The sequence below is a fragment of the Lissotriton helveticus genome, chromosome 1_1 (genome assembly GCF_964261635.1).
Source record: "Lissotriton helveticus chromosome 1_1, aLisHel1.1, whole genome shotgun sequence".
NCBI lineage: Eukaryota > Metazoa > Chordata > Amphibia > Caudata > Salamandridae > Lissotriton > Lissotriton helveticus.
This window is the reverse complement of record NC_136057.1, coordinates 681250745-681274829: the sequence shown is the minus strand read 5'-3', so window position 1 is coordinate 681274829 and position 24085 is coordinate 681250745.

The following is a 24085-nucleotide window of genomic DNA, read 5'->3' as shown; positions in this document are numbered from 1 at the left end:
GACCCTTTTAAATACAGATTCGCCTTTCCATTTCAGCAAGATGGTTCGGACTATCTCTAACGCGTCCTCCACAAAGGGCCTGGCGCACTTTTTTAAAGTTGTTACCAGTGGTCTCGTGACTTCATTTGAGAAAATCTTTGGAGTCATCCCTGCTTTCTTACATTCTATTTTTTCCACTCTGCTTCGTGGATTCCCATTTTTACTTGCATTACCAGCGGACGCTCTTGTGCTTTTTTACATTTTTAAATATGGATGTCCCTCCTGTGCAAGCTCCCGCCCTGCAGCTGCTGACACTGTTCCGCAATCGCATGCTAGAATATTATGGCACAATGCCGTTGGCGATATTAAGCACGGCATATGGATTATCTTTTCTATGCTGATGTGATTCCTTCAAATCTAAGACACTAAAGTATCGGCACGCCCTAAACCAACACAAAGAGACCTTCTTAGCAAATAATATATTATGTGTATTAGGGAGGGTGAGATATAAGCAGCCGCGGGCCGTGGAGGGAGTTACGGTGGGGCAGGGATGCGGGGAGGGGGAGGGGCAGGGTGGAGCCCTCTCCACCCTGCCCCTCCCCCTCCCCGCCTCCCTGCCCCACCGTAACTCCCTCCACGGCCCGCGGCTGCTTATAAGTGTTGCTAACTCTTATTCATTTACAGCATGTTAACATACTGTCACCATTCGCTTTTTATGTACTATTGACTATGCTGGTAATTTTGCTACTGATAATATGTGTACTTGTATAATCTAAGATACTACGCCTGAGAAGACGGCATTAGTAAATAAACATTTCAAATACACATGTGTTCTTCTTAACTCCATGTTCTCGTTTCTAAGAAATATATAACGACCGACTGTTCATGAGTTCCACGTATCCTGAGGTACTATAAGTTCATATTCTGGATTGTCTAAACATTGAGAGTTTGTTATATCCAATGTGACACTGTACCTAGCTTGCTAAGGGGTTTTGATTACTAAGGTGAGTTTTGGGACACCCTAATTCGCCGAGGTTCCAATCCTCTGTCCACAGTTCTGTGTCAGAACAGAAACCCTGCGACAGGGGCACCCCTCAACCTTACTGGAGCTTCATCACACTTGCGATACAACTCCAGCAATGCGCCAACTTTACGGCACAAATACGTCACGCATCTGTGCTGTTTTTGCCCCATGATGCGCCGCATTGTAAATGCAGCACACCATAGGTGACGGAACAGCGGCACAGAATGACTAACACATCCCTGGTGATGCGCCAGTCATCATAAATCTATCCCTATGCTTCTTATCTTGTTAGAGATAAACCGCCATATGTATCATCAAAGTTTTTTGCATTTCCTAAATAGCGAACTTTAAGGAATAAATAGCGATTCTTTACCATTCCTAGTTTGCGATGACCTATTTGCTAATTACAAATTACCCATTCATTTCCATGCAGCAGGAGGCCCATAGGAATGAAGGTGCAATTTGCGATTAGCAATTACCTCATCGCAAATTACGAATTTTTCCGACGGTGCAGGGGTGTCTCAAGAACACCCTGCTGCACCCCTGAAAAAGAAATTTGGGGTCATATGGCGCACATAAATTTTGAAAACATTCCTTTACCTCAAAAACGATTTTCAACTCATAATTTGAAAACACTGCACATGGGGAAATGACTTAAAATGTCCTTAAGACACATAAAAGCATTTTTTGATTGCCTTTGCAGCATGTTTCAGTCACCTTTAACATGCCTATGTAACGGAAACATTCAAAATCTAAATTTGCCATGCACAGGTGGGAGCATATTTACAAGCAATTTGCTCCACAGACAAACTTCTTACATTGAAATGGGAAAAATAACATCAGAGACTCTCAATTACCTTATAAAGAAGCAGACACCATTATGTCCTTCTCATCAATATTAAAACCATTGCTTTTTCTCAAAAACGATTTACAAGTCATAATTTGAAAACACTCCACAGCTCCTATGCACATAAAAGCCCTGTCAGTACTAATACTTCACATTTTCTCCAATTACAATTTCTCAAAGAAACAAAATCTATTTGTGAAACACTTGAGACAAAGCAACATTTGAAAAACACAACTTTCTTCATAATTTTCTCCTTAAAGCACACTATTTTCTATCTAAATTAAAGAAATCTTTTCTCACCTTAGCAAATACTTTGAGTTTCAAAACAGTCTCAGAAACACACCAATTTGTCTTCAGCAGAGCAAAAGGTATGCACTCCAGAGTCTGCAGCTATCAAAAGCACAGAAATGCTGTAATTCCTCACACATATCTCTCATGTCACCCAATCAAAACTCTTCCCTCACTTTTTTTCAAAGCAAAACCCTTCCCCCCTCTGCCCCCTCTCTGCTTTTTCTGCATAGCAACCACCTCTTGCAAGACCTCTCACACAACAATGTTGCAATTGAACTCTGAACTCTCAGTGCACCTGCATATCCAGAGCATTCTTTCATTTAATGATTTTTTCTTCGCCACTCAAAATACATCTTTCAACGAACTCATCCATGCACACTAACTTTCTGTTTTCAGCAATCAAAATCCACCAATCACTCTTACTGCTTCATTAACACAGAAACTCCTCAGTTTTTTTCATTTTACACTCTCATTTTTTCAACTGCCATTTCATTGCCACACTTCATCTGACTGCAGCAGAACCTTCTCTCACCATGTTTTCTGTCTGGATTGTTGGACATAGTTACATATATTGGGCTCAAAGGTACGCTGAAAACAGGAATTTACCTAACCTCAATTTACAAGATGTGGAAATTAAGTGGTTTGGCCACAGAGGATTAAAATGTCACCAATTGATACCATTGGTGAAAACCTTTATGCATTTGCCAAAACCTGACCTGTTAATTGTGCACTGTGGAGGTAATGATTTGGGCACTTTGACTGGGGTAGGTCTGGAAATGCTTTTAAAGGACACCTTTGAGCAATTGATGGCACTTTTTCCTCAGACTGCCTTGGTATATTCAAATATATGCCAAAGACAGAAATGGAGGTGGTCGAACCAATTTTGTCCACAAATTGAGAAATCGAGGAAGCATGTAAACAAATCTGTTTCAGCTTACATGAGAGACCATGGAATGGGCTCCCTGTACAACAATAACTTGCGTTACTACATGCAAGATATCTACAGAGGAGATGGAGTTCACTTCTCAGATGAGGGCAACAGAGTTTTCACTCTGAATTTAAGACTGTGCATTGGTACCTACTTATAAGTACCTAAATGTACCATAAACCCAAAAGCTCTTCTCAGAGCTACCCTACATCTGATCACTCACAATTATTATTTTATTCTAACTTTTTTCACTAATTTTCAAGAAAGTACGCTCCCCAGAACGCTTCCCGGTTCGCGAACCGGGCGCACTCCACGCAAAAAAACAAAAAAAACGGTATATTTTTTTTTGCCCTGCGAGACCCTTTCAAAGCCTCCACATCAAACCTAGGGGGTCAGGGACGATGTACTATGCCCCCTTATGGTCATTTGCCCCTTCGCTTTGGCCTCCTCTTGTCTCTCGATCCTACCGAGAGACAAGATGGCGGCCGCTACGGACTGTTTGGAATGTTTGCAGACGCCGAAAAACCAATCAGCTCCGCAAACCTCCGTAACGCGAAAAGTACGCGAAGCGGAGCGCTGTTACAGATATATATCTTTTTTTGAACGTTAATTTCTCAAAATCCACTGGAGCACATATATTGAGACCTAGCAAAGGCACATCGGGCTACCAGTCCCTACAATTTTGCCAAGTTTCGTGCAAATCCATTCAGCCGTTCGATTATTATTATTTTATTTTTTTTTGCCCCGCGGGGCCCTTTTAAAACCTCCACATCAAACGTAGGGGGTCAGCGAGGATCTACTATTCCCCCTTATGGTCATTTGCCCCTTCGCTTTGGCCTCCTCTTGTCTCTCGATCCTACCGAGAGACAAGATGGCGGCCGCTACGGACTGTTTGGAATGTTGACAGACGCCGGAGAACCAATCAGCTTCGCTTCACAAAGCTCCGTTGCGCGCAAAGTACGCGTCCTGGGACGCTGCCCGGTCCGCTGTTACAGATATATATCTTTTTTTAAACGTTAATTTCTCAAAATCCACTGGAGCACATATATTGAGACCTACAAAAGGCACATCGGGCTACCAGTCCCTACAATTTTGCCAAGTTTCGTGCAAATCCATTCAGCCGTTCGGGCTAAAAGTGAGGCCAACCGCCCTATGGAAATTAACATGGGAAAAACGCGTTTTGGGACCCCCCTTTTTTCTCGGCCCCCCCTTGACGAACCCCCCCAAAATTTTCAGGGGCTGCTCAGAAACAAAATGTGCCATTTTCCTGAAAATTTCAGCCAATTCCGTCCACAAACGCCAAAGTTATTAGACATAGAATTTTCAAAAATCCCATAGAGAAAAAATCCTAACTATATATACCTACTGGCGACCGCCAGTAGGTAATATATATATATATATATATATAAATATATATATATATATATATATATAAATATATATCCTCCAAGTTTGCCCCAGAGCTCAAGGACGACACTCCTGCGGGAGAGAGTTCACAGAACTTTATTTAAAAACCAGCACATCCAGTTTCAAAACATTTTATAGTCCCTGACGGTGAACATCACCTTAATCATAGGGCGGGACAAAGAGTCTAACCATGGCTGAACTGCAAACGTATTATTCCACTGTCATGTATTCTCCAGTGAATGGCATGCTGGGGTTTGTAGTTCCGATATTTCCCACAGTGGGTCCATGTGTTTTTCCAACAACCCCAATGTCCTTTACAATGTTTATAACCTACAGTGGGCCTTGAGAAACGATGTCCGGTTTCAATCAATTTCACTCCTGTGCCGCGACCGGGCTGCCTTTCCATTGCAGCCCCGCAGACCCGTGTTCAGTAAGCCAGCCAGTGCAATCCTTCGCAGCCGAGGCCGCCGCGTTATCACATCCCCCAAGTTTTCCCCGGAGCTCAAGGACACCACTCCTACAGTAGAGAGAGGTCACAGAACTTTATTTAAAAACCAGCACATCCAGTCTCAAAACATTTTATAGTCCCTGACGCGTTTCGGTGAACATCACCTTCATCATAGGGCGGGGCAAAGAGTCAAACCATGGCTGACCTGAAAACGTATTATTCCGCTGTCATGCATTCTCCAGTGAATGGCATGCTGGGGTTTGTAGTTCCGATATTTCCCACAGTGGGTCCATGCATTTTTCCAACAACCCCCATGTCCTTTACAATGTTTATACCCTCCAGTGGGCCTTGAGAAACGATGTCCAGTTTCAATCAATTTCACTTCCGTGCCGCGACCGGGCTGCCTTTCCATTGCAGCCCCGCAGACCCGTGTTCAGAAGGCCAGACAGTGCAATCATTCGCGGCCGAGGCCGTCGCGTTATCACATCCCCCAAGTTTTCCCAAGAGCTCAAGGACGCCACTGCTGCGGGAGAGAGTTCACAAAACTTTATTTAAAAACCAGCACATCCAGTCTCAAAACATTTTATAGTCCCTGACGCATTTCGGTGAACATCCCTTAATCATAGGGCGGGGCAAAGAGTCAAACCATGGCTGAACTGCAAACGTATTATTCCGCTGTCATGCATTCTCCAGTGAATGGCATGCAGGGTTTGTAGTTCCGATATTTCCCACAGTGGGTCCATGTATTTTTCCAACAACGCCAATGCCCTTTACAATGTTTATACCCGCCAGTGTGCCATGAGAAATGATGTCCGGTTTCAATCAATTTCACTCCCGTGCCGCGACCGGGCTGCCTTTCCATTGTAGCCCCGCAGACCCATGTTTAGTGAGCCAGGCGGTGCAATCCTTCGCGGCCGAAGCCGCCGCGTTATCACATCCTCCAAGTTTGCCCCAGAGCTAAAGGATGCCACTTCTGGGGGAGAGAGTTCACAGAACTTTATTTAAAAACCAGCACATGCAGTCTCAAAACAGTTTATAGTCCCTGACCCGTTTCGGTGAACATCACCTTAATGATAGGGCGGGGCAAAGAGTCACAGTGTGCGGCGAAAAAATTGCTTTTTACGCTGCACACGGTGAGAGACAAAAGTGGCATGAGGTTCAATAGAAATACACGGAGAAACCAGGATTTTGAATGTCAAAGGAAACTTTACATTGGATTGATTACACGCTGCTTAAACCGGAACCCCAATGTGGGTCTGAAGTATCACCACATTTCAAATTTCACTGATTGGAAGGATCTAGCTTTGAGGAAGTCGCGGGACCACTCCCCTTAAGCGACGAAACACGTGTTGGCTGTGGCTGTTGACAACTGGTGTACAAGACCACGAGAATAAAACTCTAAAAAAAGACGCAATTGTGTACAATTTATGTTGTGTGATGAATAATTATTGGCCTGTTCTTAGTAACAATAGGGAAAACATTTTTAATTTGACGTGTGCTGGGGAGTGAAGTATATATCTGAATATCTTTAAAGTGTATATGAGTACAAGCGATAATCAGAAATATTTAAACATTTATATATTTCTAACTGTAATAAACTTATATTATAGTAAATATATTTTCTCAAAATCACGTTGGGCGCAGTCTCCTTGCGTGTTTGGTGCGCGATTGCCATGTGACCATAAAAAACAAAGCATTTCATTAGTTCATAACAATTCCCATTGTAACAGTTGGAAAACGCCACCCATTTTAGTCAATCTCTGTACTGCATTTGATGAGATACACCTCTTCTGATTAGACAGCTTTTTTCTACTCTGTTTGCTATGTACACATATCTTACATTACACACAACATGCAACCATCATCTTCATCAATATTCATACCAGTGATAGCCATGCACCTAAAAGTTACATAACCAAAGTTTTCTCCACTACCAGATGTAACATGGTTGCATACGCTGTCCACAGCACAATGTAATGTGGTACGGCCCAGGGGCAGTATCATGCATAGATAATGAACACAATGACACAGGTAGATAGTGGAAGTGGGTACGGGCACGTGCGCTGGACACCTTTTTATTACCAGGGTCACATATCCAGTACGTCTGTGCTGGATGCGTGTGGGGTGAGTGTAAAGCAGCCCTCAGGGAATGGTTGCTGCTAGCATCAACTACAATGGTAATCATTGGATCATACACAGAGATTCAATATTAAAAGAATCGATAATTTGTGCTGCAGTAAGGTAGGGACAGTAGATGTGAAATAATACAGAAACAATTCTATCATAAAAGAACCACAACTTGTGGTATGCTTAGAAACAATCAATAGATCTGAAATAATACACAAAAAGATTAGATCATTAATGCTCCATCAGTTCTAGTGCACTCACATAGCCACATCAAAAGCATTCAGCATGTGCACAGCCAACAATGATGCGTGCTGCGGGTGGGCCGCACTAGGAGCAATATCTGTTGCCATCAACACTGCATCATCTGCAATAGCGACTCGATCTGAATAGTGAACACTGCTGTCTGCAGTGTAGGCCAGACAGAGTGGTCAGCAAAGGCCCACAGCCACTTGGCATTGACTTGAGCTCCACAGTTTGCAATACGCAAAACAACAAAAAAGCATGTGCGGAGCCTGCAATGATGCGTATGAGAGGGGCACACAGAGGGCACTGGAGCAATGTCTTTTCCTACAGGACTGCGTCATCTACAATACCGACTCAATCTCAAATGTGAACACTGCTGTCTGCAGTGTAGGCCAGAGAGAGCGTTCAGCAAGGGCCCACAGCCACGTGGCATTGACATGAGCTGCCCAGTTTGTCATACGCGAAGCAAAAAAAAAGCACGTGTGGAGCCTACAATGATGCATATGCGTGGTGCGGACAGAGCGCACTGGAGCAATGTCTTTTCCTACAGGACTGCATCATCTACAATGCCGACTCAATCTCAAATGTGAACACTGCTGTCTGCAGTGTTGGCCAGAGAGAGCGTTCAGCAAGGGCCCACAGCCACGTGGCATGACTTGAGCTCCACAGTTTTCGATCTGCGAAGCCACAGAGACCATGTGCAGAGCCTGCAATGATGCGTATGAGTGGTGCAGACAGAGCACACTAGAGCAATGTCTTTTCCTACAGAGCTGCGTCATCTACAATAGCGACTCGATCTGAATTGTGAACACTGCTGTCTGCAGTGTTAATTGAAGGCAGTACTCACACACACAACCATGAATACTTTTTCTCACTGCCTCTTCACAAAATACAACAACATAAATTACCGAAAACTCTGCAATAAATAAATCAAAACATTCGAATTGCGATTTCATCTGTCCACAGTCTACACTATTCACTGTTACTTTTGACTTGCAAGATGAATTTGGTCACTTTATTAAACCTATAACTCATCTAAAAAAGTTCTTCAAGCAAGTATACTAAAACCATATTGTGTATATTTCAATAGACGTTGTAGTTACTTGACTACTGGATTCTGTAATTAAATAATCACCACTTGATCTAAATTGTGAACCCTGCTAACTGCAGTGTAGTCCAGAGGCAGTGGTCATTAACACCTCACAGCCACGTACCGGTGGATTCGAAAGCACAGAGTTGATTGCACCAGATCAGAGGGGGTACACAGAAATCAACACAGACTTTAACTTATGACATCCTCAATCATAGAATCAAAGCCCCGTTTCACTGTTCGGACCTGCTGTACCACGGTGTACTCCACCGACTGGTGTCAACCAGCACAATAATCATGTGCAGCAGTTAGCTACGCAAGCACAGAGTCTGTTGCACCTCAACGGAGGCAGTTCTATGAAAACCCAGCAGCAAGTAATATTGACATCTTCCATCGTGGATCATGACACCGTTCCACTGTTGGGGCCTAGAGTTGGTTGCACATGGTTGAAGGGAGTATCTTCATCTTCACTCTCAGATGCAGTTCTAACATCGTCCATTGTGGGATCAAGACACTGTTCCACTGTTGGGACCTAGAGTTGGTTGTACCTGGTCGAAGGGAGTACCTTCATCTCCACTCTCAGATGCATCTCTAACATCGTCCATTGTGGGATCAAGACACCGTTTCACTGTTGAGACCTAGATTTGGTTCACCTGATCGGAGGGGGTACACAGATATCATCACAGACTTTAACTTCTGACATCCTCAATCATAGAATCAAGACCCCGTTTCACTGTTCGGACCTGCTGTACCGTGGTGTAGTCCAGCGACTACAGTCAACAAAGCCCAATAACCCTGTATAGCAGTTAGCTACGGAATCACAGAGAGTGATGCACCTCAATGGAGTCAGTTCTATCAAAACTAAGCTGCAGATAATATCGGACATCGTCCATTGTGAGATCAAGACACCGTTCCACTGTTGGGACCTAGAGTTGGTTGCACCTGATCAGAGGGGGTACACAGAAATCAACACAGACTTTAACTTCTGATATCCTCAATCATAGAATCAAGACCCCACTGTTCGGACCTGCTATACAGCGGTGTACTGCACCGACTGGTGTCAACCAAGCACAATAATCATGTGCAACAGTTAGCCATGCAAGCACAGAGACTGATGCACCTCAACGGAGGGAGGTTTGTGAAAACCAAGCAACAGGTAATATCAGACATCTTCCATTGTGGGATCAAGACACCGTTCCACTGTTGGGACCTAGAGTTGGTTGCACCTGGTCGAAGTGAGTACCTTCATCTCCACTCTCAGACACAGTTCTAACATCGTCCACTATGGTATCAAAGCACCGTTCCAATGTTGGTACCTGTTGGACTACTGTGTTAGTAGTATACAGAGCACTCCACGCTGCTCGGCCTCAGGCTGGGCGCTGTGTGCCTGTGTCGCGGTAGCCAGCGTTAATCTCAGGAGCCTTCTGAGCTCCCAGACCTCGGCCTAGGAGCTTCTGCTGGTACGTGGTGGGCCCTCTTTCACTTACGGCGCTGTTGAAAAGTGAACTGTGGAGCCTATGTGCATTGCAGCAGCCATGACTGTGTCTGGATACCAGCACGCTTGCTCCCATCTCTCCTCACACATTTTGTATTGTGTGGCAGAGGTATCATGCCATGTTTGGTTTGTATACATGGCTAGCCACGGTTCCCACAGTACGTAGTGTCATTGTGTCTGCTAGGTGTACATGTTGTTTGTCATGTTGTATGTGATTATATAAAGTAGCACGTTTATTCACGAGCAGTGGTTTCTCCCATTTACATATCGCTGTCTTAAAGAGCATACAGAAGTTTTCGTCGCAGGTGAAAAGTGTGACCACAATGGCAGTCATTCATTACTATCTAAGAATGTTCAACTACACGGCGTTTCTAAGCTTACAGCCCCCAATCTTGCGTCCTTTCTTAAAAGGACGCCAACTCCCACAATCAGACCAACATTAAAACAGCTTTCTAACGGCAGTTATCTGCTTCTCAATAACATGCACTCCTATGGAATGTGAGCTGGCATACCGTATGTCCTCACTGTTTCAAACCTAGTAACTTTCTGTGGCAATGTCTATTCCCACCCACACAAACTAACTTCAACTTGGCCTTCAATCCCTACTTTGAAAACAGATTTCATTAAACAAACCAAACTGAAAGTGCTTTTGTCCCTCACTTCTGCAAAAAAAAATAATCGACTGCAGATACCACGAACTTCAAGTAAAATACACTCCCTTTTAAATATGAACCTCCCATTACACTTTGTGAATTGTTACACAATTTGTGACGCATCTCACATTCAAGGTCTGGCACCCTTTTTTAACACGGTCTCCTCTGGGCTTCTCACACGCTTTCAAACTGTTTTTCTTTTAATACCACACTTTTCATTCGATCATCTCTGGTATAACAGGAACAGTGCCCATAATTCTTGCTCTCTTTGTGGCATTCCTACTACTAATTTTGCTTGTAAAAAATGCTGTGCTCTCTGTGGTAACAACCATGTCCGACAGAATACGCCTCTATGCGAAGCTACATCAATACTGTAAAAAAATAGAAAAAGTTTTTGGCTGTCTGCCTCTATCTATTATCAGAGCCAGCTGCAACATAACATTTATTTACACATATGCAATCTGCGTACAATCAATCAATCAATCAATCATATCATTTGTAAAGCGCACTACTCACCCGTGAGGGTCTCAAGGCGCTGGGGTGGGGAATGCTGCTACTGCTCGAAAAGCCATGTCTTGAGGAGTTTTCTGAAGGTCAACAGGTCTTGGGTCTGCTGTAGGTGGATGGGAAGGGTGTTCCAGGTCTTGGCGGTGAGGTGGGAGAACGAGCTGCCTCCTGAGATCGCTCTTTGGAAGCGGGGGACTGTAGCGAGGGCAAGGTCGGCGAAGTGGAGCTGGCGGGTGGGGGTGTAGAAGCTGAGTCGTCTGTTGAGGTACATTGGTCCGGTGTTGTGGAGTGCCTTGTGTGCGTGGGTGAGGAGCTTGAAGGTTATCCTCTTGTTGACCGGGAGCCAGTGCAGGTCTCTCAGGTGGGGTGTGATGTGGCTGCAGCAAGGGATGTCGAGGATCAGGCGTGCAGAGGCGTTCTGGATGCGTTGGAGCCGTCTCAGGAGTTTGGCCGAGGCTCCTGTGTAGAGGGCGTTTCCATAGTCCAACCTGCTGCTGACAAGGGCCTGGGTGACTGTTCTTCTTGTTTCAGTGGGGATCCACTTGTAGATTCTACTGAGCATGCTGAGGGTGTTGAAACAGGAGGAGGAGACGGCGTTAACCTATTTAGTCATGGAGAGGGTGGAGTCGAGGATGACCCCTAGGTTTCGTGTGTGGTCGGTGGGTGTTGGAGCGGTTCCCAGTGCGGTCGGCCACAACCATCTTTTTATTGCAAAACTTGCTCATTCGACTGGCGAATGGATCTATGCCTTGCCAACATCCCAACAATTGCTCCCGATATCCAGCAAATAATGCAGTATCTTGAAAACCATGAACTTGATTGTTCAGGCAGTTAAGCAATGGCGAATGCAATGCAAAAAGGTATTGTGGCGGAATGGAATTTCTGCGCAGTCGCGAAAGATCTCCTGCAACGTGCGACCTTTCACAACATCGCAGATTGCCTGCCAATTCAAATTGCCGTTTCAACATTCGAAGAACATTACTGTCCCTTCGAGGATATGAATTGGATCGCTTTGCTTTTCTCGCACGATGGCAACAATAGCTTTTTGGAACATTGTGCATCTCAAGCCGCTGAAGAACTTCTGGACTGGAATCTCCAGGACTTGTAATAAACTCACGTTATTCTTGGATGGATTTTTTCCATCTTTTTTTACTTTTTCCTTTAAAATTTTGTTAATACACTTCAATTGTACTACTTTGATATAATACCTTTCTAAGTATACTCAGACATTTGAACTCTGTCTTCATTACTGCCCCGTAAGTCTCCACTCGAACCAGGGATTGGTGATATATGGCCTATGCAAATACACAATTTACATGCTAAATTAGCCTAAACCCGACACCCATTTAGAAACCATGTCTATTCTTTGTGCACACGTCTTTCTGCCTGCCTCTTATCCACAAAGCCCTTTCCCATAAATTTACTCATCCTCAGCCTCTGCTCACAACCTGGCGATCAAAATGAAAAAAGACGATATTGTTTAGGAACTGGTTGGCACAGTGTGCTAATCATATCCTACCTTTATTTTCATTATACAATTTAGTCATTCATGTCTAATAGCGTTTCTTTATGTCACATAGAACTGTAACATGTAATATGGAATTCACTGATGCAGGAGCTTCGGTTTGAAAACAGCAGAAGCGGTTGGAGTTTGCCTAAGCGGGATGCCTTTGCTCTTTGCACAAGAATGTTTTTATGAAACTGCTGAAGACAATAATGTATGGTTTGACCAGAAAGGTACCGAATGTGCTTCTCAGAAGCGCAATGTTTGTGTTCCTCCTCAAAGTTCCGATGTGGTAGAACTATTACCAATGCTCACACGCACCAGATTCAATCTACTGTACAAGAGATTGCTGTTGATAAATTTGTGTAGGAGTACCAGGTTACCTAAGGAGTATGATAATTACATTTTACAATTTTTTTTTGTTTTTTTAAAGGATACATGTGGTAATCGTATCCTACCTTTATTTCCAACTATAAAATTTAGAGTCATTGAATTGTAATAGGTATTGTTTATGTCATATGGAACTCTAACATGTAAAGTGGAATTCACTGAAGCAGGAGCTTACGTTGAATACAGCAGAAGAGGTTCAAGTTTGCATCAGCTGGATACCTTAGCTCTTGCACCTGTGGGTCCATTTATGGCACTTAAATAAAGACACTCTGTAAATAACTTTCAAACTCCATTGCTTTATTACACACAGCCACTTTCTTAGACACACCTCATTTCACAATTTGTCTTCTGTGGCATTGCAAAATCCTGCATTATATTCTTCATGATTATTTTTTATTCCTGCTTGCTAAAACACTGCATTCGAGTCTTCAGACCGGTAGGGGTGAGTAGTTCGCTTCCCACTCCCTGTATAGTATAAACGCATACTAACACTACTTACACAGGTATGCTACAACGGCCAGTATCCTACAGCGCCCACAGCACATCACTTTACAGCAATCAGCTCATGACTTACACTTACAGTTCAATCCAGTGTCTTCAGAGAGGTACCTGTGAGTAGTTTGCTTCCCATTCCCTCTATAGTCTAAACGCATACTAACACCACCTGCACAGCTATGCTTCAGCAGCCAGTATGCTACAGTGCCCAGAGCACATCAGTTTACAGCATTCAGCTCACAGTTTAGGTGCACGCTTTCATCCCCGAGTTTACCGGTACCTCACCTCGACACTATCTCACTCTAGGCAAAACAGCACTTTCCCACCGGTAAGGGTAAATACTTCACTTCACACTCCCTCTAAAGCACACCCTAACCACCCTACAGAGCTCACAGTGCTCCTACCCTCCTCTTTCCTACTCTTTTTGCCCTTTTTCCCCTTACTCGCTTCAGCGGAATCACAAAATGGCGGCTAACACTTTCTAGCTGCAACCGCTCGCACCGCTCGCAGCCAATAAGCAGCAAGCTCGTGCTCGTAACGCCTCAGACAATCAGATGGCAGAATTCCCAAATATTGATATCTGTACATTTTGATATTTCTCCAAAACTACTGAACATTTTTAACCCAAACAAACAAAAGCGTGCTTCCTAGACCAAGACCCTTCTCCCTGCCAAATTTGAGGTAAGTTCTTTCACCCGTTGGACCTGTAGCTTGTCTAAAGTTTCCTATGGAAATGAACACGGAGAAAACACGTTTTGGGACCCCCCTTTTTTCTCAGCCCCCCCTTGACAAATCACCCCCAAACTTTCAACATAGGAGCTGCTGCGAACAAAAAATTAGTGTTGAAGATTTCATGAAGATTCATCAAACGACACCAAAGATAAACAAAACAAAAAATGCTCTTCCTATAGAAACTACCTAATGGCGACCGCCAAATATGTATATTTGTGTTTTTTTTCCAACTGCAACAATCACCTCCAAAGCGGCATCTCAGCACTAAAATTTCAATTCAAATACCATAAATCCGAACCAAGGAAAGGGTCAGATTATGCATGAGAGAAAGGCCAGGTTTTAAGATGCTTTCTAAAGATGGTTTCATTTTCAGCTTGTTTCACTAAGACAGGAAGCTGATTCCACGCCTTAGCACCATGCACTGAAAAGGATATTCCTTCTGTAGTCTTCAGCGTGAACCTGGGAAATGCAAGAAGTTTGGAATTAGCCGATCTCAAAGCAATGGGGGGTGCATAGAATATAAACCTCTCTAAGATCAATTTTGGCCTAGTCCGATGGCTGGCTCTAAAAATTATTGTTAATGATTTAAACAGTATCCACTTTTCCACTGGAAGCCAGTGGAGTTCACTACACTATTTAGGGGCCGATTCCGATTCAGGTCGGAAGGGCTCCAAACCATGTTCGGAGCCCTTCCGACCCAAGTCGGTACGTGTTGGACTTATTCCTTTCCGACCGAGCCATTCATATGGGCTCGGTCAGAAAGGAATCAGATTCGGATTTCTGGATGGCCTACGACAGGCTCCGAGAGCCTGTCTGCAATACGGAAATCCTCCAGTACTCCCCTGGTCGCCTCTTTACGACTGAGGGAGTACAATGGCAGTTTTTCACTGCCTTTTCATGCCGGTAAGTCCGGCACGAAAAGGCAGTCAGCCACTGTCTCTGGGGGCCCCCAGCAGGGCCCCCATGGGTGTGAGGCCGGCACCTATGGTGCCCCTCTGTTGATCCTTGCAACCGATGGCAGGCACCTTGGGGTGCCGGCCACAGGTGTTTAGGGATGAACTGCACCCCAGCATTTCACATTGCAAGCATGCTTTCCGGTTGGAATGCATGCTTGCATTGTGAACCATACAAATGCGACTGAACAGGGTTCGTCGCATCGTATTAGCAGGGTCATAACCGACCACAGCAGGTCGTTCAGTTACGGCTCTTGATCGATGTCGGACGGACCTGAGTCCATCCGACATCGGAATCGGCCCCTTAGTTGTGGAAGTCCTATGAGGTAGTTTTAGTACAAGTCGAATTGTGGAATTTTGTACGGGAAACATCACTTACAACGCAACTTTTACCACGCAGTGCCTTTACGACGCAACTTTTACAACGCAAACCATTACAACGCATTGCGCTGGGGGGCGCTCTAGGATAGGGAATGTATTTAATATACTATCCAACACCTTCCCTACTATCTATGGGGACTGGAGTTGGAATAGTAAATTAAATAAATCACTATCCAGCGCCTAAAAGCACTATGCGTTGTCATGGTATTCATTGTAAATACCGCGTTGTAAAGGCATGCGATGTAAAAGTATGAGTTGTAACGTCATACATCCATTTTGTACAGCCTGGAGTTTCTTAAAAAGCTACTTAGCTATTTTGAGGTAAGGGTTGTTGAAGTAGTCTGTTCTTGAGGTTATCAAAGCATAAGCTACTATTTTCCTAACTTCTAGAAGGAGAAATTCAAAGTGCCTTCTAAGAGCTTTGATCAAAGAAAAGCATGTTCCTGCAACAGTGACAACTTGGTGATGAAAAGATAGATCTGTATCAAATGTAACTCCCAAAATTCTGAATCAACTGTTATAACTCTCTCATGACTTGTCTCTCAAAAACACATCTCACTCTTTGATCCTGCACTTGGCAGCAAGTTTTGTCTACAGGGCCAAACAAATGCTGGTTGCTCTCTTTCTGTTGGTTGCCCATAGAAGCCAGGGCTATTTACAAGAGTACCTGCAACACTCATAACGTCCTACGCACATCCCATTTCTTTACCTCGTGGACAAACTCAAGCTTTCAGGAGGCGATCGACCATCGCGAAATGCAGATGCATTGCTGCTAGAACCCCTCTCCTTTAAAAGGAACGACTCCTGGTACAATCCTTCTCAGGTAGCCCAACCATAATTTGGAACTCACTACCTCGCAAGCTACGCACTTCAACCCCACTGGCGGCCTTCAAAATGGAACTTCAAGACCTCATTCTTCAACAATATTTAAGTCATTGCAGCTAATCCTTTCCACTGAGAACATGTTCACTCCCCTCTTGGCACAGGACTTCACTACTTCCACCTCATGCATATACTTTTTGTACAGCACGTTTTCTTTTTTTCTGTATTGATTCACCATTTTGTTATTCTAGACCTTATTTAATGTTTGGTAATTTCTTAACCCTCAGTAACTATCCATGTAAGGACATACATCTACTGTAAAGTGCTCTAGCGCCCTTAGGTGATGTCTGTGCTATGCAAAACTGCATAAATAAAGCAATAAAATATTACAAGGGAGGCAGGACGGAGGTTCAACTATATCTTCGGCAAACAGAGCGAGTCGGTAATCTTAGCGCACTTCGTAGTGTGAGATTTTGTGATTTCCTCATACTACACAGGAATAATGGAAATGTTGCACACTTATAAGGAGCATCTGAAAAAACGCTATAAAGAGGTTTTGAAAAAACATTATGGTGTGTCAATATTATTTACTGGATACTAGCTGAATGTTTCTTAAACGGGGGAGGTCACCTTAAATGTCTACTGATTTTGGAAATTATTGATATTGTGCTCTAGAAAGAACAATATTTTCATACAACTTCAAACGGGTGGTTTTCGAAAGAGATTCGGCTAACATAAAAGAGGCTTGCATTTACTACAAATGACGTGAAGGTTCCTAAAATAAGCCCAGAAAGAAAGTAAATCTTGACATAAAAAGAGGTCCTATAATTAAAAAAAGTTTCTGATATTTTCTTACCCCAGTATTATTTACTCTAATATTTCCCACCATTTCTATTGAATAATTTTATTTCATTTGGGGTGCGACCTCGCTGCAAACCAGTGAGGGGTTAAGGGTTTGCACGGTGATTGATGCTGGAAGCACCAATAGAGCTCCTGCACCTTCCAAGACTTGCTAACTTGATTTTAAGGGAACCCCATTAATTAAGAAGAAGAATCCTAATGCTACCACTGACATTCCTTCACAGCTTTGTCCCCCTTTCTTCCATTACATTTTATCTTACTGATTGCGTTAGCTGTGGCACTCAGCCATTACTAGCTACCATATAACCAACAGATTCCTAAAACCCAATGAGGAGAGAACGCAACAGAAACCAGTTCACCAAATGATTATTTCACTGCGACCTCGAAGAACATTCATCATATCCAGGAAAATCTTCATTGGCTTGGCATGACACAGAGCGCTGTTTACAGCTCTTGACAGTTCAATATGTTGAAAAATGAATGTTCATTTCGTTGCGTTTTCCAATGTTATTATACACATTTTTTATTACCACTTGAAGCATTCACGGGTTAACTATGCTTCAGATATTTGATCCATATCTCTTCCTACTATTTTAGAAATAGAGAAATACTGATTTTTATTTTACCATCAAAGGAATTCCCCAAGTTAAAATGTAGGATTTAATACTAATTATTAGGCTTTACAACACAAGGCTTTACACACATTCAGGTGCTTTTTTTGAGGTGGCACGTTCAGTAGTTTTACAAGGACAGTGTTTTCAATTAAAGCACAGCACGTTTGAGGCCTGAGCAGGCCCTTACTTCTGCAAAGGCAAAATAATCTTTATTAGAGAGCAAGAAAAAAAAAAAGACAAGGTAGGGAAGAGAGAACACCACAAAAAGATGGCGTCCTTAGACACATATTTTTAGATAGAGCATTCCAAAGAGTGCAGCTATCATGTTGCAAAAGACATATTGTGGACCTACCTAGAACATACAGACCCCACTTCTACCAGAAAGCGTAAACGAGTGCATACATATACCCGTAGATAAAAGTTTTAAATTTACATGTAAGTTTACAAATGTAGGTTCAAATTTATTTTTACTTCATTAGAGTGCAACTAAATAGACTTTCCCGGATTAGTGGCTACGATTTTTGCAACATCATTTTATGAGGTTATATCGATTCTATTGTTAAGAACATTGTAGCATTGATTTATTAGGTAGTAACTTACTTTCGTAAGTCTCTAATTTGTGCAACTATTATAAATTGATGTTTTCTTTTTTCACTTTTCTACATTTGTAAGTATCTGGAACAGAGCACATAAAAAATAAAAAGTTATGTGATTTGGTTACTTCATAACGGCATTCACAGAGTTTTCGTGGCACTAATGTAGTATCTTCTGTAAAACAAAGAAGATAATCTTAAATTCACAAAGTTAGATGCGTTGCACAGTTTCCTTATCTAATTCTATACACTTTTAATTAACTCATTTTTTACATAAAACTATGAACCTTCAAGACATTTTTTCAGTTTTAACTGTTTAGAGTTATCACGACAATGATCCATAGTACCCTTTAAATATTTGTTACTGTTTATTTTTATGCAGCCTGTTGTGTTTTCTTTTGATTTACATATCATAGTAAAATTGAACTTTTTAACCTCTCAGACTTTTGCCTTCTGTTTTTTGACCTCTTTCCACTGAAATAAAACACTGAATATTAAGAGAAAGATTCTCATTTCATATGTTTTAAAATCTTAACAGCAGGTAGTCACTTATAATGTGATTATGTTACAGGTCTATAAAGACAGTGACAGATTTATTATTCTTTAGGGTAATGCAGAAAAGGGTGGAGAGAGAATATCAAGTTCAAAATATTGAGTTCCACAAATATCGAGTTATTAACATCATGGGGCAGGAATATCGACAGCAAGAATACTGTGGTCAAGAAGATCAATTTAAGGTAAGAAATATCGTTTTTAAAAATATCAAAGTTTTAAATATCGTTAGCAAAAATATAGTTCTTAAACATATTGTTCTGTATTTTAGAATATTTTTTATATGTGTGTGATGTATGGATTGTGTATAAGATTTGTTTGTATTTTTAATATATGTGTTAAATGTTTAGCAGTTATTAATTTTTTTGTAATTTGAATTTTGCGTTTTAGTTCCGTAGAGGGTTGTGGGCTTATAGGGGAATAGGGTGGGAAGTAATTTAATTATATTTAATGTATTGATTAATTTGTATTTATTAATATTTGTATAATTGAGATGTTATAGTGTTAAATGTGTAAATTTTAGGTGTGTGTGGTGGTGTTTACCGGTGTAAATAGTGGGAAGAAATGTATTTTTAATTTATAAATTAATAATTGGGTGTTAATTAATTTTAATTAATTAATTTGTAATTAATGTTGGTAATTGTGTAATTACTTATATTTGTGTGTGGTAGTTGTTATAGGTGTAAAGGGTAGGAAGGTTTGAAAACAAATTATTTTTCCTTGATGAATTAATAATTAGTTGTTCATTTTGATTAATTAATTGATTATTAATTATAGCAATTGTGTAATTAATGTTATGTGTGTGTTATGTTTATAGGAATAAAGGGTGGAAGTAATTTGTGTTTAATTAATTAACATATAGTTGTTAAATAATGTTAATTATTTGATATTTATTTTGGGTAAATTTATTTTTTTGTGTTTTGTTTTTACTTTTAAAGGGGTAAAGGGTGGGTACTAAATACAATTTTGTTATTTAAATATTAGTTGTTAATAGTAATAGTTTTTCTTTAAAAAAATAATATATAATTGTGTTTAATTATTTTATAGTTTAATTTAGGCATGTGTTGTGGATATTAGAGTGTTAAAGCTTGTGTACTCAATTAATGTTTTTTAAACATTTTTTATTAATAAGATGTTTTTTAATTTATTATTAATTATGTTAATTATGGAAATAAATGTAATAAAAAAGTTGAAGTGTTTTGTTATTGGTGTGGTGTTATAGGGTATGAAATAAAATACATCCATTTATGTTTTAAATATTTTTTTTGTTTGTTAATATTTGCTACTTTTAAATAATTATTCTTTATAAATGTATTTATTAATTTATTTTATATATTATTTGTAGGTTTTTGTTATATGCAATTAATATTATAATATGTGTTTTTTTATATGTTTAATAGATTTATATTTATATTTTTTAAATAAGGTTTTTTATTTTTATGATTTTTTTAATTTTGGAATATTTTTTGTTTAAGTGTTATTAGTAATTTTTGTTTCTCTGCTATCCAAAAATGTCCCTAATGTTGCACTTACTGGAGTGGGAATAGTAATTTTTACCTTTTTGCTAGCCAGCACTTTCCCTACTGTTGCATTCACTGAAGTATGAATAGTAATTTTTACCCCTACTCAATCCAACACTTATCCTACTGTTGTATTCAGTGGAGTGGGAATAGGAATATTTTACCACTCCACTATCCAACACTTTCTCTACTGTTGCATTCTTTGGAGTGGGAATATTAATTTTTACCCCTCCTCCATCCAATACTTTCTCTACTATTGCACTCAATGGAGTGGGAATAGTAATTTTTTCACCTCCACTATCCAACTCTTTCCCAACTGTTGCACTCTTTGGAATGGGAATAGTACTTTTTACCCCTTCGCTATCCAACACTTTCCCTACTGTTGCACTTACTGAAGTGGGAATTGTAATGTTTACCCCTCGGCTGTCTAACATTTTCCCTACTGTTGCACTCACTGGAGTTGGAATAGTAAATTTAATTCCTCTGCTATCCAACATTTACCCTACTTTTGCAATCACTGGAGTGGCTACAGTAATTGTTACCCCTCTGCTATCCAACATTTTCCCTACTCTTGCATTCTTAGGAGTGGAAATAGTAATTTTTTCCCCTCCGCTATCCAACACTTTCCCTACTGTTACTATCACTGAATTGTGACATTTTTACACCTCGGCTATCCAACACTTTACCTATTGTTGCATTCACTGGAGTGGGAATAGTAAATTTAATCATTCCGCTATCCAACACTTTCCCTACTGTTGTACTTATTGTATTGGGAAATGTTACTTTACAGTTTTTAATAGTTTAATGTTTTAATGTATTATAGAAAGTTTTTTGTGAAATTATTGATATGTATACATTTTATTTTTATATAATTTAATAAAGATAGTAGTTAATACATTATTTTTAAGTAAATATATGTACAAGTATACATTTTTATATTTGTGTGTTTATATTTTTCTTAATTACGCTTATTTGTTATATGTAGTTAAAATGTGTATTAAATTTAATTACTTTTGTGAATTTTTACATCTATATTGTTTACCTCAGTGTTTTTAGTCGATATTTTTGCAGTCAATATTTTTAACTCGTTTTTAGAATATCAATGTTTGTGACATCAATATTCTATCAGTGCACCACAGAAAAGCAACCAAATTTACTGTGCGGTGTTGTGCAAGGAAGAGAGGGTAGAGCAGAGTCATCATTACTAAAAATGGTCTGCTGCTGTCATCTGCTGAACTGGCACACAAACAGGCTCCCTAGTGCCATGCACAACCCTTGCACCATAATGCAGAGGTTTGTGCATTCTGTCTAACAAAGTATTTGTACTGAAAGCATACCCTATACAATATCATATGTCTAAACAAATTATAATAAATTCCACACACTGGATGTGAGTTGTACAGAGGATCCCTCATGCAATAGGTGAAATGTTTGTAGAAATAAAAACATTTCTACAAGTTAGTGTCTGTGCCCAGGAGGTGTAATTTTTTTAATGCAAAGCCTGGTCTGACTATCTTAGTAGAATGGGCGGGCTTTAAGTCAAAAGCTATTCGTGCTTGCGATGGTCTGGCCATTTTACATCCATGTAACATCCCCTTGACACAAAGTGATGCAAAGCAGAGTAAAATGCTATTTGTGCTGAGCAAAGGGCACCTTTCCAGTAAAAAATACTTTTTTATGCTGGAAAGTAAAAACCCTACAAAGAATTGGTACTGTTTGAGTCACTGTGTGCCTGCTCAAAGTTTTAGTAAATCTGACCCATAGTATTTCATATGTATATTGTGGTACTATATATTTTGAGATAAATGATAAATGATCACAGTTAAAACTTGCATTACACGTAATATATGACATATTATGAAGGATCCCTAGTTTAAAACTAGGAATTTACCCACATTAACATATGGCCTTTGACAAGAACGAATGTGAAAGAAGGGTAGGAATTAACAATGGAAAACCACAGTATACATCCTACTCTCCATAACTGACATTTGGAGTAATAAAAAAGAAAGAAGAACAGGAAAACCTGGGTGTTCTCTTTAGGTGTTTTTTGTGGAGGCCCACATAAAACGCTGAGTGGTACCTAGGTCTGTTGATTCAAAAAGGTTTGTTTTGTTTTTCTCTGTTTCTTTTTTATTTGTAGACACATTGATGATTGGCAGAATTAAACAGCCTTTTCTTCTATGAATCAGGTAAGAAGCGTGAGCACCGTGTGGGTGCATTCATGCTGGTGTTGTATACTATGTGGCCTGAGTAGTAAGAGTATGTGTTTCTCTCTTTTTTATAGATTGTGATGGTCCTGAGGAGAACCCTGTCATTTAAAGGGTTCGAAACACGTCAACCTTGCGCAGTTTCTAGTCAAACAAACATGTTGAGAATTTAGTTGGTTTTGTTGTGCACTGTAACATGACTGTCTATTCAATGTAGTGACGTTTTGGTGCATTTCTTCTGTTTAGACTGCTGTCTAATTTTAGTGTTGTTTGGCTGTGTGCGTTGTGTTCCCTACTGGGTTTTGCCTTTCTAAAAATGTGAGTGAATTTGGCTTAACTTTTAGGTGAACTATTGGCTGAGTGGAGTTGGTAATGTGACTGGAATGAATGTGGAATGGTTGAAGGAGAGTATTGAGTGACTGTGGTGTCTTAATGGGATTTGTGGAAATTGGGATGAAGTGGTGGTTGTACTGTTTGTATTTTTTCTATTGAATATAACTTTGTATTTTTATGTACTAAGTCAAAGAGAAGCAGCATTTTTAGCAGCATTTCCCTCTGCCTCACTCTCCCTGCACTGGTGGATACCGCGGCCCACCCTTTTCTTCCCCTCATTCAGCGACCCCCCTCCCGCCCCCTCACCATCTGGAATTGTCTGAGTGGCCGAGAAGGAATGTTTCCGTCATTACCTGCTTTGTGTGCTGGGAATGCACACAATAGCATGCCCCGGCTGCAGCATGAATTTGTAAGAGTATTTCTACTTTGTACAGAACACATGATTCAAAGGTAATGCACTCTGGGTTGTTTGACCCCCAGTAAAATCTTTAACTGCATCAAGCTTCACTATTACGAGTCAGTGTGTTTCGTGTGTACTTTGCAGGTTACTACAACAGTTGGAGATCCTTTAAAGCAAACTTTTTATTTACATGTTGTCCTCTTTCTCCCACTCCTGCACTCCAGATTCTCACTAGTTTCACACACAAGAAAAATCATAAATATGTTTGGTGGACTTAGATAGCATCAGTTTGCCTAAAGAAGTTAATTCATGTTTGTGTGGCTATGCTGAAGCTCCTCTGGTTAACCGCTGCCTGTTTGATCCCTGTACTTGATGGAAAGCTACTGGTGGGCTAGGCGCTCTTGGCGGGCTTTATTTGGGGTACTCTCCCTCTTTTGTCACTTTGTTCGTCTCTAGGTTTTGCAAGGTAGTGTTTTCCCCTCTTCATTAAGCTCCATGGCAACCATCATGGAAGTGGTATACGGACTTTCCTAAGATGAGGTGAGCGCAGCTCCAGTACCATGTATCTTAAGATCATGTTACTTGTACATTCCTCTAGCGCTGCTACGCCTCCTTTTCTTTGAGGTTCATCCTATTCTACACCTTCCCACTGCCCTAATTCTTGCATATTGCCCCATGTCTTCAAT